This window comes from Dendrobates tinctorius, unplaced genomic scaffold (genome assembly GCF_039654945.1).
Source record: "Dendrobates tinctorius isolate UK_male_01 unplaced genomic scaffold, ASM3965494v1 ptg000065l, whole genome shotgun sequence".
NCBI lineage: Eukaryota > Metazoa > Chordata > Amphibia > Anura > Dendrobatidae > Dendrobates > Dendrobates tinctorius.
This window is the reverse complement of record NW_027361733.1, coordinates 23,182,580-23,196,999: the sequence shown is the minus strand read 5'-3', so window position 1 is coordinate 23,196,999 and position 14,420 is coordinate 23,182,580.

Genomic DNA, 14,420 nt, shown 5'->3' with positions numbered 1-14,420 from the left:
TCCCTGCTGATATTGTAACCCACTGGTTCCTCTTGATCATGTTGCAGGGGGCAGATGGAAGCCAGTATTGGCGAGCAGCAGCAACCACGCCATTTAAATGCCACTGTTAGGAATTAACAGCAGCATGTAAATGGTTAACAGCAGAGGGTACAATTCAGTTCTGGCCACGGAACGAGATCGGAACGTAGTGCTCAGACTGCCCTTCGGCTCTCCCAACCCTAGTGTGACAGATGCATTGAGATACATTAAGTATTTTTCCTCGGTTACCGCTTCTGCTGTTACTGGACTTCCTTACTTGTCGGACTACAGTGATTTATTAACTTGCTAGACTTTCACAGGGAATACTGTGGTATTTCATCATGATGAACAACGCATACAGTGTTTGAAAGTCGTTGATGATTATCGTCCATTCTTCACCCTAACATGCATTTTAAGTTGTTTGAAATAAAGAGATCATTTTACTTCATACGGATGGAGCTGGACAAACTCACGTCTTTTTTTTCCAACTACCACCCCGCAATGGCTTCTACTCCGAGCATTCCAAGATTAAAATTTAGATATACCGTATATAGGTGAGCTGCTGCTGATTTTTCTTCAGTATTAGGCCGGGATCACACATGCGAGGAATACGGCTGAGTCTCACATGTTAATATCCGGCCATCGGATTGGAGCGTGCGGCCGCATTGCAGAACGTGCATCCACACGCTCCGATCTGAGTGCCGGCGGCAGTGCCGGGTGTTAACATACAGGATTCAGCCGTATTCCTCGCATGCGTGATCCCGGCCTTATGGTCTTATACCATAGCACTTACTCATATTGTGAAGTACAGTATTAAGATGTATGGGACATCTTGTACTCAAAGACTCCATTTTTGTGCTTGCGACACCATTTTCTTGTTTACCAGATAAATTTTGTAACTAGGGAAAGTTCACGGCTGTAATGATCCAGATTGTCCCAGTCCGAACAAGATAGAAGAAATGAGACCCTGATGAATGTGCTATTGTTCTATTCTCTACATCTCTGATACCTGTGTACAGTGGCATGTAAAAGTTTGGGCACCCCTGATCATAATTACTGTTGTTGTGAACAGTTAAGCAAGTTGCAGATGAAATGATCTCTAAAAGACCAAAAGTTAAAGATGACATATTTGCTTTGTATTTTAGGCAAAAAAAAATATATATTCATCTTTTACACTTTAAAAATTACAAACAGGCAAATGGGCACCCTGCATGTTTAGTACCAAGTAGCACCCCCTTTTGCAAGTATCACAGCTTGTAAATGATTTTTGTAGCGAGACAAGAGTCATTCAATTCTTGTTTCAGGGATTTTCATCCATTCTTCCTTGGAAAATTCTTCCAGTTCTGTGAGATTCCTGGGTCATCTTGCATCTTCTGCTATTTTGAGGTCTAGTCACAGATTTTCAATGATGTTCAGATAAGGGGACTGTGAGGGCCATTGTAAAACCTTCAGCTTGCGCCTTTTGAGGTCGTCTATTGTGAATCTTGTTGTCTATTTAGGATCATTATCCATTTAGAGAAGCCATTCTCTTTTCTACTTCAGCTTTTTTACAGATGGTGTTATGTTTGCATCAAGAATTTGTTGAAATTTAATTGAATCCTTTACTCCCTCTACGTGTGAAATGATCCCCGTGACATTGACTGCAACACAACCCCAAAGCATGATTGATCCATCCCCATGCTTATTGGTTGGCGAGATGTTCTTTTCCTAAAATTCTGTACTTTTTTTTTTTTCTCCACACATACCCTTGATCATTGTGGCCACAGAGTCCTATTTTAACCTAATTTGTCCACAGGACTTGCAAAATGCAATTGGGTACACATATATTGGCCAATCTATGTGCTAAGAACCTTCCTTTTTTCCTAGCAAATTTTGAAGATGCATATTTCATATATACACTATATAGCACTTTTTTTTCAATTTTTTTCCCATTTTCTATGGCAGCAATGCAGTTCCTATGTTCTAGAGTAATCATTCTTGGTAAGTTATGATACAAACCTTAATGTTTTTGACTTATTTGTTTCCAAAATGCATCAGGCTTGTTTAGATGTTCTTTTGCCTACTCCTGACTCAAAAATTTTATGGTGAGGATGAAGGAGAGGTTTTCTTCTGATGACTCTTCCATTGAGGCTGTATTTGTGCAGGTGTCTCTGAACAATAGAACTATGTACCACCACTCCACTGTCTGATAAATCTTTCTGAAGGTCTTTTGCAGCTTTCACTAAATTTTGCTTGGTCTTCCAGACCTTATCTTGACTTCCATTGTTCCTATTCACTGCCATTTCTTAATTACATTTCAAACTGAGGAAAGGGCAACTGAAAAACGCTTTGCTAGCTTCTTATAGCCATCTCCTGCTTTGTGGGCCTCCACCATTTTCATTTTCAGAGTGCTAGGCAGCCGCTTAGAAGAATCCATTGCTGCTGTTTTTTGGCACAAGGTTAAATGAGGTTGGGTTTTTATAAAGCTGGAATGTAATATTTTTGTGTCTTGTTTCCTCTGATGTTGCTACCTTTTTTTTTTGCTATATATCTCAGTTTTCACATATAATTTTACCTTTTTGATTTAATAAAGATTTCTATTTTTAATACATTTCTGTATTATTCTTGCTGAATGACCATTATTTTCTGAAAGGGTATGCATTGTTGTTGGGCTGTTTGTAGCGAATGGTGATACATTTATTAGGCATTTACACAAATTATTTTTTTTCCTTTTCCTCTGTCACCATCACTCTTTTCTATCTGTGTACACTAGGAGCGGTTATATCGTTGGTGCAACTTGACAGGGGTGCAAGAAGTAAGGGTGGCATTTTCTACCTCTTAGGCTATGTGCACACGTATGCAGAAAATTTCTGCATGAAAACCGGACTCCTTCCCAGAAAACGCGCGTTTTTTTTCTGCGAGTTTTCTGCACGGTTTTTGTGCAAGAAACGCACATTTTTAATACGTTTTTTTCCGGAGCGGTCCCAGCCTCATAGAAAATAGCTAGAAATGCGGAATTTTCTGCAAAATGAATGAGCATGCTGCGTTTTTTTCCCGCGATGCATTTTTTTTTTTTTCACGGAAAAAAACGCATCAATATGCACAAAAAGTGCGGAATTCATTAAAATGAATGGGATGCTTCTTTTAAGCGTTTTATTTGGTAAAACCACGAAAAAAACGCAAAAAAAAAAGCATACGTGTGCACATACCCTAAAGCAGGTGGAATGGTGAATTCTGGTGAGTCCTATATTGTTCCTACACAGGTGCCCTTTTCTGTTTGTGTCTGACAGTGAGTAGGATCACTGATCTATTTCAAAATGCTTATTTCAAATTTTGCAAAGTTCATTTGTGCGCCTAGCATTTTTCTATTATTGAGATATCCTTATTGTGCATTCTCCCATTTCCTCTCCTGCAGCGTCACAGTCGCTAGGAGATTCACATAGCCGAACACTTTATTGTCCACATGCGCAAGTACCAGATCAGAGCAGTGTTCTCGGTTGCTAGCAAGCGCTCTAGTTCTGCAGCCCAACGCTGCACTGATTACGAACACAACAGCAGTCTGAACACCATCTATTGTTCTGCCATCTGATTGCTAGGCAAAGGGCGCATGTGCTTCATAATAGTGGATACAAGTGCCTGAGCTACATAGGATATAAATGGAAACACCACTTATGTAATTCTAACCTTCAGTGAATATATATATACTAGATTATGGCCCGATGCTATCGCATCGGGAGGATGCGATAGCATCACACCTCTTGCCATGTTAACCCTCAACACACACACTCCTCAACACACACTCCTCTCACCTTTCACCATCTCCACTCACTCTTTCACTCCACATACGACCCCTTCTCTCACTCCGTCTCTCATACTCACGCCGTCATCGCCGCTGCTCCACGATCCCTGACATCTTCTTCCGCCGGTGCCATCCTGGATCCAGACGTTGTCCACGCCGGCGACATGTTCTTGCGGCGACGCCATCTTGAGTATCGTGAAATCCCGCGATAGTCAAGATAGCGTCGCCGGAAGAACATGTCGCCGGCGTGGACGACGTCGGGATCCAAAATGGCGTCGGCGAAATCTCGCGAGTTTTCGCCGACGCCATTTTGGATCCCGACGTCGTCCTCGCCGGCAACATGTTCTTGCGGCGACGCCATCTTGACTATCGCGGGATTTCGCCGATCCAAAATGGCGTCGCCGCAAGAACATGTCGCAGGCGTGGACGACATCGGGATCCAAAATGGCGTCGGCGTAATCTCGCGAGATTTCGCCGACGCCATCTTTTTGGATCCCGAGTCGTCCACGCCAGCGACATGTTCTTGCGGCAACGCCATCTTGAATCTCGCGGGATTTCACGAAATCCAAGATGGCGTCGCCGCAAGAACATGTCGGCGGCCTGGAGAACGTCTGGATCCAGGATCGCGGCGGCGGAGGAAGATGTCGGGGCAGCGACGATGACGGTGTGAGTATGAGAAACGGAGTGAGAGAAAGGAACGCATGTGGAGTGAAAGAGTGAGTGGACGTGAGTGGAGGTGAAAGGTGAGAGGAGTGTGTGTTGAGGCGGTGTGGTGTGTTGAGGGTTAACATGTGCGTGTGTGTGGTGACGTCACCGGTTACAACTGGACGGAAGTTGTTACAACCGGAAGCTGCTTAGGGCATTTATTATTAAAGATGATGAGGAAGAAGCTGTCTGTTGTTGGCGGTGATGGCGTGTAGAGGCTTCTTCAGCCAATGTAATAGATTTAGAGTTAGGGGATTCGTGTGTGAGACGACGGCGTTTATAAGCCTTAATCTTGTCAAGTCGATGCTGTTTTTCCTCAGGAGTCTCATTAACACGGCGTTGTTTTTGTCGTAGTGCTAAAGCTGCTTTCCTTTCACTGGCATTGGCATACTGTGCATCGGTATTGAATGGTGGTATTGGTAGGGCAGAAACAGATTGCTGATTAGTTATGTCAGTGAACGGCATATGGGATGAAGTGTAGCAGTAAATTGTTCCACATGCTGATGTGGAAGCATCCTGTTGTGAGTCTAATAATAATGATGAGGAAGAGGCCGTCTGTTGTCGGCGGTGACGGCGTGCAGAGGCTTCTTCAGCCAATCTTATGGATTTAGAGTTAGGGGATTCGTGTGTGAGGCGACGGCGTTTATAAGCCTTAATCTTCTCAAGGCGATGGTGTTTTTCCTCAGGAGTCTCATTAGCACGGCGTTGTTTTTGTCGTAGTGCTAAAGCTGCTTTCCTTTCACTGGCATTGGCATACTTTTTGTTATGACTCATGTTGGCACAGGTAAAGGAGTCTATTTGGCAGTTATCTGGCGGTGAAGAAGGCGTCCTGGAGTATTGTAGCGTAAACAGATACTAATTGACCCTGTAATTGCCCAGCAGTAGTTATAAAGTGGTAGTGGCAAATTGGCCCTGTAGTTAGACACCGGCAGAGGAGCAAGGCAGCAGTAGTTATGGCGGTAGAGGCAAATTGGCCTTGTAATTAGACACCGGCAGAGGAGCAAGGCAGCAGTAGTTATGGCGGTAGAGGCAAATTGGCCCTGTAATTAGACACCGGCAGAGGAGCAAGGCAGCAGTAGTTATGGCGGTAGAGGCAAATTGGCCTTGTAATTAGACACCGGCAGAGGAGCAAGGCAGCAGTAGTTATGGCGGTATTGGCAAATTGGCCCTGTAATTAGACACCTGCAGAGGAGCAATGCAGCAGTAGTTATGGCGGTAGAGGCAAATTAGCCCTGTAATTAGACACCGGCAGAGGAGCAAGGCAGCAGTAGTTATGGCGGTAGAGGCAAATTGGCCTTGTAATTAGACACCGGCAGTAAACAGGCAGATGACCAAAGCAGCAGTAGTTATGGCGATAGAGGCAAATTGGCCCTGTAATTAGACACCGGCAGAGTAGCAAGGTAGCAATAGTTATGGCAGTACAGGCAAATTGGTCCAGTAATTAGACACCGGCAGTAAACAGGCATAGGACCAAGGCAGCAGTAGTTATGGTGGTACAGGCAATGCCAAGCGTCCGCACAGCAAGTCGGCGTGAGGTAAATGACGCAATTTCACGAATGCAAGATGGCGTCGGCGAAATCTTGCGAGATTTCGCCGACGTCGTTAAGGCTGTGTGCACACGCTGCGGATTAGGTGCGGATTCATCTGCGCGGATTTTGTAAAATCCGCAGGTGAAACCGCAGGTCAAAAGACCTGCGGTTTTACCTGCGGATTTCTCTGCGGTTTTGCCCTGCGGTTTTTCATCTCCTCAATAGAGGAGATGGCAAACCGCAGGAGAATCCGCAGAAAGAATTGACATGTCAATTCTTTCTGCGGATTGAAAACCGCAGATAATCTGCGCGGAAAATTCCGCACCGTCTGCACTGCGGTTTTTGATTCCCATAGGGAATCATGGTACTGTACACCGCAGCAAAAACTGCTGCGGGTCCGCAGCGTCCGGAACCGCAGCAAAATCCGCAGCGTGTGCACACAGGCTCACACCTCTTGCCATGTTAACCCTCAACACACCACACCGCCTCAACACACACTCCTCACCTTTCACCTCCACTCATGTCCACTCACTCTTTCACTTCACATACGTTCCTTTCTCTCACTCCGTTTCTCATACTCACACCGTCATCGTCGCTGCCCCGACAACTTCCTCCCGCGATATTCAAGATGGCGTCGCCGCAACAACATGTCGCTGGCATGGGCGACTTCGGGATCCAAAATGGCGTCGGCGTAATCTCGCGAGATTTCGCCGACGCCATCTTTTTGGATCCCGATGTCGTCCACGCCAGCGACATGTTGTTGCGGCGACGCCATCTTAAATATCGCGGGATTTCACGAAATCAAAGATGGCGTCCCGCAAGAACATGTCGGCGGCCTGGAGAACGTCTGGATCCTGGATCGCGGCGGCGGAGGAAGATGTCGGGGCAGCGACGATGACGGTGTGAGTATGAGAAACGGAGTGAGAGAAAGGAACGTATGTGGAGTAAAAGAGTGAGTGGACATGAGTGGAGGTGAAAGGTGAGAGGAGTGTGTGTTGAGGCGGTGTGGTGTGTTGAGGGTTAACGTGCGTGTGTGTGTGGTGACGTCACCGGTTACAACTGGACGGAAGTTGTTACAACCGGAAGCTGGTTAGGGCATTTATTATTATAGATATATATATATAATTATTTTTTTTTTAGTGGCCTTCAGCTCACTCTTGAGCCATGGCAACTTGTATGAATGTTCTGTAGGAAAAGCGATCGTGTATAAGCCTAGGTCGATACCCCAGGGTCTTCTATGCCGTTATCTTAATAGTATCAAGCCATTAAGTTACAGGTCTTCCTTTTTGACTTGTTCCTTCTGTTCTTCTTACCATGATGTCTTCCAGTAATTGATCTATCCTTATGTGTCCAAAGTATTGTAGATAAGTCGTAGCTTGGTGATCCTTGCTTCGAGTGTGTAGCGCCGATGTCCCTGCATGCTGCCCCCTCCCCCGACAGGGATGCCTACTCACCACCATGGCCCCCTTCCTGTTCTTCTTTCTGCTTCCTTGTCTGCTGCTGCCCGTCGTGCGCAGATCCCCTGGCACTGTGCTTAGTGCATGTACGCTCCCTCCTTTTTAAAGGGGCCCCACCATCCTAAAGTGACCCCAGTTAATGTCTGGGAGGTTCTTATTATTTAAGGCACCTCCACCTGCAGGGAGGTGCTTGTCCAATGTTGTTAGTCTGTTCCTAAACAAACTTGCTAATTCTCAGGTCCCTGTCTGCTAGTTCCCTGCTAGTGTCTGTTCATCCCTAACCTTTTTGCCAATACTTGCCTTTTCAGTCTGTATTACAGATGGACCCGCCAGCACCTGCCATGCCAGTCTGTACATCAGCCGGATGTGCCAATCTGTACATCAGCCAGATCCGCCAACCAGCACCTACCGTGTCAGTCTGTACATCAGCAGGATCCGCCAGCACATGCCGTGCCAGTCTGTACATCAGCTGGATCCATCAGCGCCAACCATGCCAGGATGTACATCAGCCGGATCCGCCAGCACCTGCCATGCCAGTCTGCACATCAGTCGGATTTGTCACCACCTGCCATGCCAGCCTGTACATCAGCCGGATCTGCCAGCACCTGCTGTGCCAGTATTGTACATCAGCTGGATCTGCCAGCAACTGCCATGCCAGTTTGTACATCAGTCGGACACACAACCATCTGCCGTTCTAGTCAGTACATCAGTCGGATCCGCGACCATCTACCGTGCCAGTCTGTACATCAGCCGGATCAACCAGCACCTGCCGTACCAGTCTGTACATCATATACCACAAAAACGGCTATCAATACTTGAGCTCATCCACTAAAGCTATAAGCAAACCAAAGAAAAAATGGAGTCAAGAGCAAATGAATAAAATATAAGATTTTTTATTTATACTCAGTAGAAACATACAATATGTAGATAAAAATATCAGAAAAATATATAAATAAGGGAATCAGCGACATCCAATTACCACATATCAGAAAGGGTCAAGGCACTAATGTTAATCCATACTTGCAGGCAGATAACAATAACAGAATCGGCTCTCTAGATTATCTTTTAAATGTATTGGTAAATAGCATCTCCTATAAAGTGCATAGTGCATATGCTTTCTCTTATTTATCTTTTAAATATAATGATAAACAGCGTCTCCCATTAAAGTGCATAGTGCAAATAGGGTTATAATAACCACCAGTGAGCGAGACTGTCGACTGGTATAAGCATAAATAAAGGAGAGAAATAGCCAATTTCATGAACGAATGCCTCAGATTCAAATTGAGAAGTACCAACCTCTATAATATGTGGACAGCGGGTACCCCTACACGCGTTTCGCTTCTTGCTTCATCGGGGGGGCACTTTATAGGAGATGCTATTTACCAATACATTTAAAAGATAATCTAGAGAGCCGATTCTGTTAATGTTATCTGCCTGAAAGTATGGATTAACATTAGTGCCTTGACCTTTTCTGATATGTGGTAATTGGATGTCGCTGATTCCCTTATTTATAAATTTTTCTGATATTTTTATCTACATATTGTATGTTTCTACTGAGTATAAATAAAAAATCTTATATTTTATTCATTTGCTCTTGACTCCATTTTTTCTTTGGTTTGCAGTCTGTACATCAGTCAGATCCACCACCATCTGCTGTGTCAGTCCGTACATCAGCTGAGTCCACCAGCACCTGCCGTGCCAGTCTGTACATTAGCCGGATCCTTCAGCACCTGCCATGCCAGTCTGCACATTAGCTGGATCTGCCAGCATCTGCCTGTGTCTGCTTGTATCAGCTTTTGTTTCCTTCCGGGCCGTTCCACCAGCTACCAATCACTTGGGGGTCAGCTGCTGTGCATCCATGGTCTGTCGAGGAGTAGCACCTGGTGTTCATCGGGAGCCAAGCCTAACCCCACTATCAGGGGCTCTAGTGAACAGTCAGGTGCTCACCTAGTCACACCCTTCCAAGCTCTACTCGGAAAGTGGCACAGTAGTTCCACCACTCTCGTTACAGAGTGACATGTCTGGCATTATTTGCTCCAAAATTGATTGTTCTTCTTGCCATCCTTGGTATTGATAACATCCTTCTCCAGCACTACATTTTGAAGGTGTCGATTCTTCTTCTATCTTGTTTCTTTTTCATCCAGGTTTCGCATCTATATGTTACTCCAGAAAAGATCAGACTATGTATGAGCAATGACTAGGTCGGCAACCAAATGTTCCTCGATTTGAAGACCTTGTTCAGTGCCTTAATTGTTAATTTGCCCATAGTTATTCTACTGACTTACGATGTCGTCGTTGCATCTTGAGTTATCATTGATCCAAGTAGGTTGAAGTCCTTTCCAACTTCCAGTTCTTTGCCGTCCATCCCAAATGAGTCCCGGTCGCAACCAGGCAGTAGTCAATATCTTTGTCTTCTTTGTATTGCGTAGCAATTCCATGTTCAAATTTTCCATCTTGATATTCAGTAATAAGTCCTTCATTCCACCTATGCTTGTTGCTATCATTGTTGTATCAGAGCAAATATAACTTTATTTCTGATAGTTTTTAATAATTTTCAGTTATGTTTCTTTTAGTAGGTTGTCTTAGTCTACTTCAAACCTAAAGTTTGTGTATGTAAGAGCTGTCCAAGAGCAGCTATGATAAAGTGGCTTGCGAAATTATTCTTTTTTTTTTTGTTTGTTTGTTGGATTTTGGTGCGGTCGCCGCCCCGTGAAAAAGGCGCATGCGCAGGCATCAGCATTCATTGGCATGGCCTGCGTACCTAATGCTAAAGATAGGGTACGCAGGCCGCATGCCGACAGAGGCAAAGCTGACCAGAAGAGGTGCAGCCATGGGCGGAGCTTCACGGAGGAAGCCAGCAGCCCTCCGCAACACCTCCATACGCTAGTGTGAGACTAGCCTTAGATTGCACACAGGTGGACTTACTTTCATAAAGCATATGACTTATGAAGGTAATTGCTTGCACTAGAAATTTTTAGGGTCTTCATGGCAAAAGGTGCGAATACATATGCACATTCCAATTTTTAGTTATTTGATCTCATAAATTTAATTTATGCCTATATTTTTCTCACTTCACCAACTTTAGGCTATTTAGTGCTGATGCATTACAGACAAATCGGATTACAAAAATATTTAAACACAGGTTGTAATGTAACAAAATAGGTAAAAAACCAAGGTGGGTGAATACATTCGAAAGCCACTGTATATACACAAACATCGGGTTTGAACTAGGTGCGGTACTTTATATGTATGTAATCTTGTCATTAAAAAAAAAGACAATAGCATTATTTTTAGACTGATGGCTAACACTTTATTCTGCTACTGATGAGTTGGAAGACTTGTTCCTGACCTTCTGCACCCATGAAGATGTCCAATTTTGATTGTTATGACCACGGAGGAATAGAAGCAGCCGATGCTTAGGTCAGGGCAGTTGAGTAACAACATTTCCATACTTAATCCGCCTTATGCTAGATTGTTATTTTGGGCGCATTATACAGTACTATTTACATCAGGCGATCCTTGGGGTAAAACCCCAACTAATGACTCTGTGGACAACTGTTAATTCACCTAAGGGGCAAATAGGAATCTGGATCTTGCCAAACTGGGTCCACTTAGTGGTATCCTCTTTTCAAAAATAGAAGAGCTTAGTACCACATTATAGGACTGAATCATGGCACAGTTCTTGTAAGGGATTGAGTAGAGACCCTCAAGTACTTCATACTGTGCAGTGTTTCATTTTTACCCCTAAATGTATTCTTTTAAGTGTTTTATGCTTTTCTATGTTGTGACAGAGTCACTGGCACAGTATGTGAAGGGAATGTGGTATGGTCACTGGTCATGTGGTTAATGGGCGGTATGTATCACAGGCATGGGTGGCCCTGTGATGGAAGCCTGGGTTTGTTTAGATCTACTGCTGAGGGTTACTATACATTGGGAAGGCTTCCAGGTGATTGGAGAGATGGGTGGGTCCAGTCACCTACATACCACACCCCAGGGGGTATGTCTGAACACCCAAGATGGAGCCTGTGTGTTTGTGCACAGGCGGCAGTGCTGGCTAGTCTGAGCCATAGTGAGAAGTGTTTGGTGGATGCCTCTGAAGGTAAGAGGTATTCGGGAACCTGTGTGGACGTCACTGACAGGTAACGGACACTAATCCATTTTAGGTACACTGGGCTCAGCGAAGTCTGTGGGTTCTGTAAAGCTGAATGCTTGCCGGACGGTGCACGGGGTGCTATATGCTGCCAAGCTTCTGAGAGAGGTTTATGTTGTGTAAATAAACCAAATGGGCTTTTTAACACTTAGCGTCCCGGTATGTCCCTCAAAAACCAGCCAAGTGAGTACTCCCCATCCACAGATAGTGGAGACCTGTTAAAGGAGATATGTGTCACTGCGCATGCTGTGGTCAGTGATGTAAAACCAGCGTTTTTGCCTCCAGCAAGCAAAGTGCTGAGAGGGTTAATTAATGTTATGGGCTGGTTTTAGTGGACCTCCATAGAGCAGGTGGGCAGAGGTCCACTGTATCTCCACATGCAGAGCCCTGACAGGACTTGTGTGAGGTCAAGGTCATGTGATCATCACATGGGTGTTAAATACCTGGCCGTGAGAGTCAGTGTATGTTGTGTATTGGGAGAGCAGGAACTCCCACATAGCTCCTGGAGGAGCTAAAGGACTGTGCGGGATAACTGCACGTGAATCCTGCAGGGAATGCACTCTTATGGACTGTGTTTTTGTTTGTTTTACTGTTATACCTGCAAGGTTCTGTTTATTTTGCTGAGCCCTGCCATGGTTTATGTCATCCCCAATAAACCAGCAGGTGATTCTATACAAGAACGGTTCCTGTGTCTACCTGAGGAAGCAGCTAAGTGTGTCAACCCCTCACACGTGGTGTTTTGGGTGCGGGCAGCAATCCATGAACACACATAGAGTTTGAGGACAACTGCATGTCCTGGGTGAAATCCGCCATACAGCACGAGAAATCCGGCAGCATGGAGGAGCTTGTGAAACATCGCGTCCAGGTACAGCAACAACATCAGCTCGCCAGACAATAACAGAATTTGGAGACTGTTAGCGCCGCTCCCGCTGCCATACTCACCGCTCCTGCTTCTGCCCCGACTCTCTCCTCTGACGCGTCCTGCACGCGCGCATCCGCTCTCCTTGCTTTCCGGCGGCCGGCATCCCGACGTTCTCCTCCACTTCCCTCGGCCGCGTGCACTGTGCCTCTGCGCACGCGCCGGAGGGATAAGCCGCACGCTCCTACCGGCAGCCACCTGTCTGCCGTGACCTGACCCGGACCGGCCCCCCGACGTATCAGAGGCCACCACCAGGTATTTCAGGCCGCCCTCCCTTAGCGGAGGCGCCTGACTATTGAGTTGCCTCTCGGTTGTCTAGGCCGCGCTCCCTGCTGCTTGTTCCTTGCTAGCTGTGCTCTAGTTTATTCCTTGTGTCTTGTGCCTCCTGTTAGTTCCTGTTTCTTCTGCCTGTGTCCTCAGTGTTCCTCTGTCCCTCCGGTCCATTCCTCCTGCCTAACCCCTGTGTCTCCTTCCTTTTCAGTTCGCCGCCTCCTGGACCCCCGCCTTCCTCCGTCCTTCTTCCTCTTCCGCAGCCTCTGGACCCTGGTCACCCTGGTTCCTCTCTGGACCTTCCTCTGTTCCTCATCTCTTGTTCACCCTCCTGAGCCGACCCCTGGTCCTGGCTGCCGTGGCGCTAGAACTTCCCGAGTCTGTTCCCTAACGGTCCCTGTATAGGGGTCGGTCCACTTGGTGCGCTCGCTCGGGGAGAGCTCGGCGCCACGGCCCAGTGGGTCCACTCTCGTCACCTGTGTCCACAGCGTAACAGTATAGTCAGGCCATGGACCCCGCCGGGGCCGCTACCCAAAAGGAGTTGGTTTTCCTTAGGGAGAACCAGACCCGTATTATGTCTTTCATGAAGACCATGGATTCCCGCTTGTCGGCCTTGCAGGCCGCTGATCCTGGTAACGCCTCCCAACTGGCCAGCCTCCAGCAGGAGCTGGTTCAACATCGGGACACCCAATCCCATATTCTTTCGTATATGGCTTCGGTCGACGATCGGCTGCTTTCCCTTCAATCGGCCGCCGGACGCGATTCGTCCCGCAGTTCAGATCCCGGACCCTCTCCGCCTCCCAGGCTTGGTAGACCGCCTCGGTATGGCGGCGACCCCAAGTTGTGCAGAGGCTTCTTGAATCAGTGCAGGTTGCACTTCGAACTCCTGCCCCAACAATACCCCACCGATCGGGCCAAGGTTGCCTTCATTGTCTCCCATTTGGAGGGAGAGGCACTCTCCTGGGTAAATCCCCTGTGGGAGCGGGACGATCTTGTGGTCTCCAGTCTCCAGACCTTCACTGACACATTCCGTAGGGTCTTTGACGAGCCCGGACGGTTGGCTTCCGCCACGGAGTCTCTTTTTTGCCTCTCCCAGGGCGCTCTTACGGTCGGACAATACGCCATCCGGTTCCGTACCTTGGCCTCCGAGGTGGGGTGGAATAACGAGGCTTTGGTTGGGGCCTTCTGGCGTGGCCTCTCAGGCAAAATTAAAGATGAGCTGGCAGGGCGAGACACCCCAACCTCCTTGGAGGATTTAATTTCGTTGGCCACACGCATCGACCTTCGGTTCCAGGAACGCGCTAGAGAGACTGCTAGGGACAGGAGACCGCTGAGACCATCTGCTTCTTTTCACAGGCCGTCCAGCCCACATCCGCCTGGGGCACCCTCCAGTCCGGCGTCTGAGCCAATGCAGGTGGATCGGGTCAAGTTGGCAGAACGGCGCCGTAAGGAGAGAATGATGGAGGGTCTGTGCCTGTATTGCGGCAGCGCGTCTCACTTCCTACGCTTCTGTCCCGAGAGACCGGGAAACTCCTCCACCTAGGGCAGGTAAGAGAGGCCGATCTAGGTGTGTCTCACTCCTCTCACCCCCTTA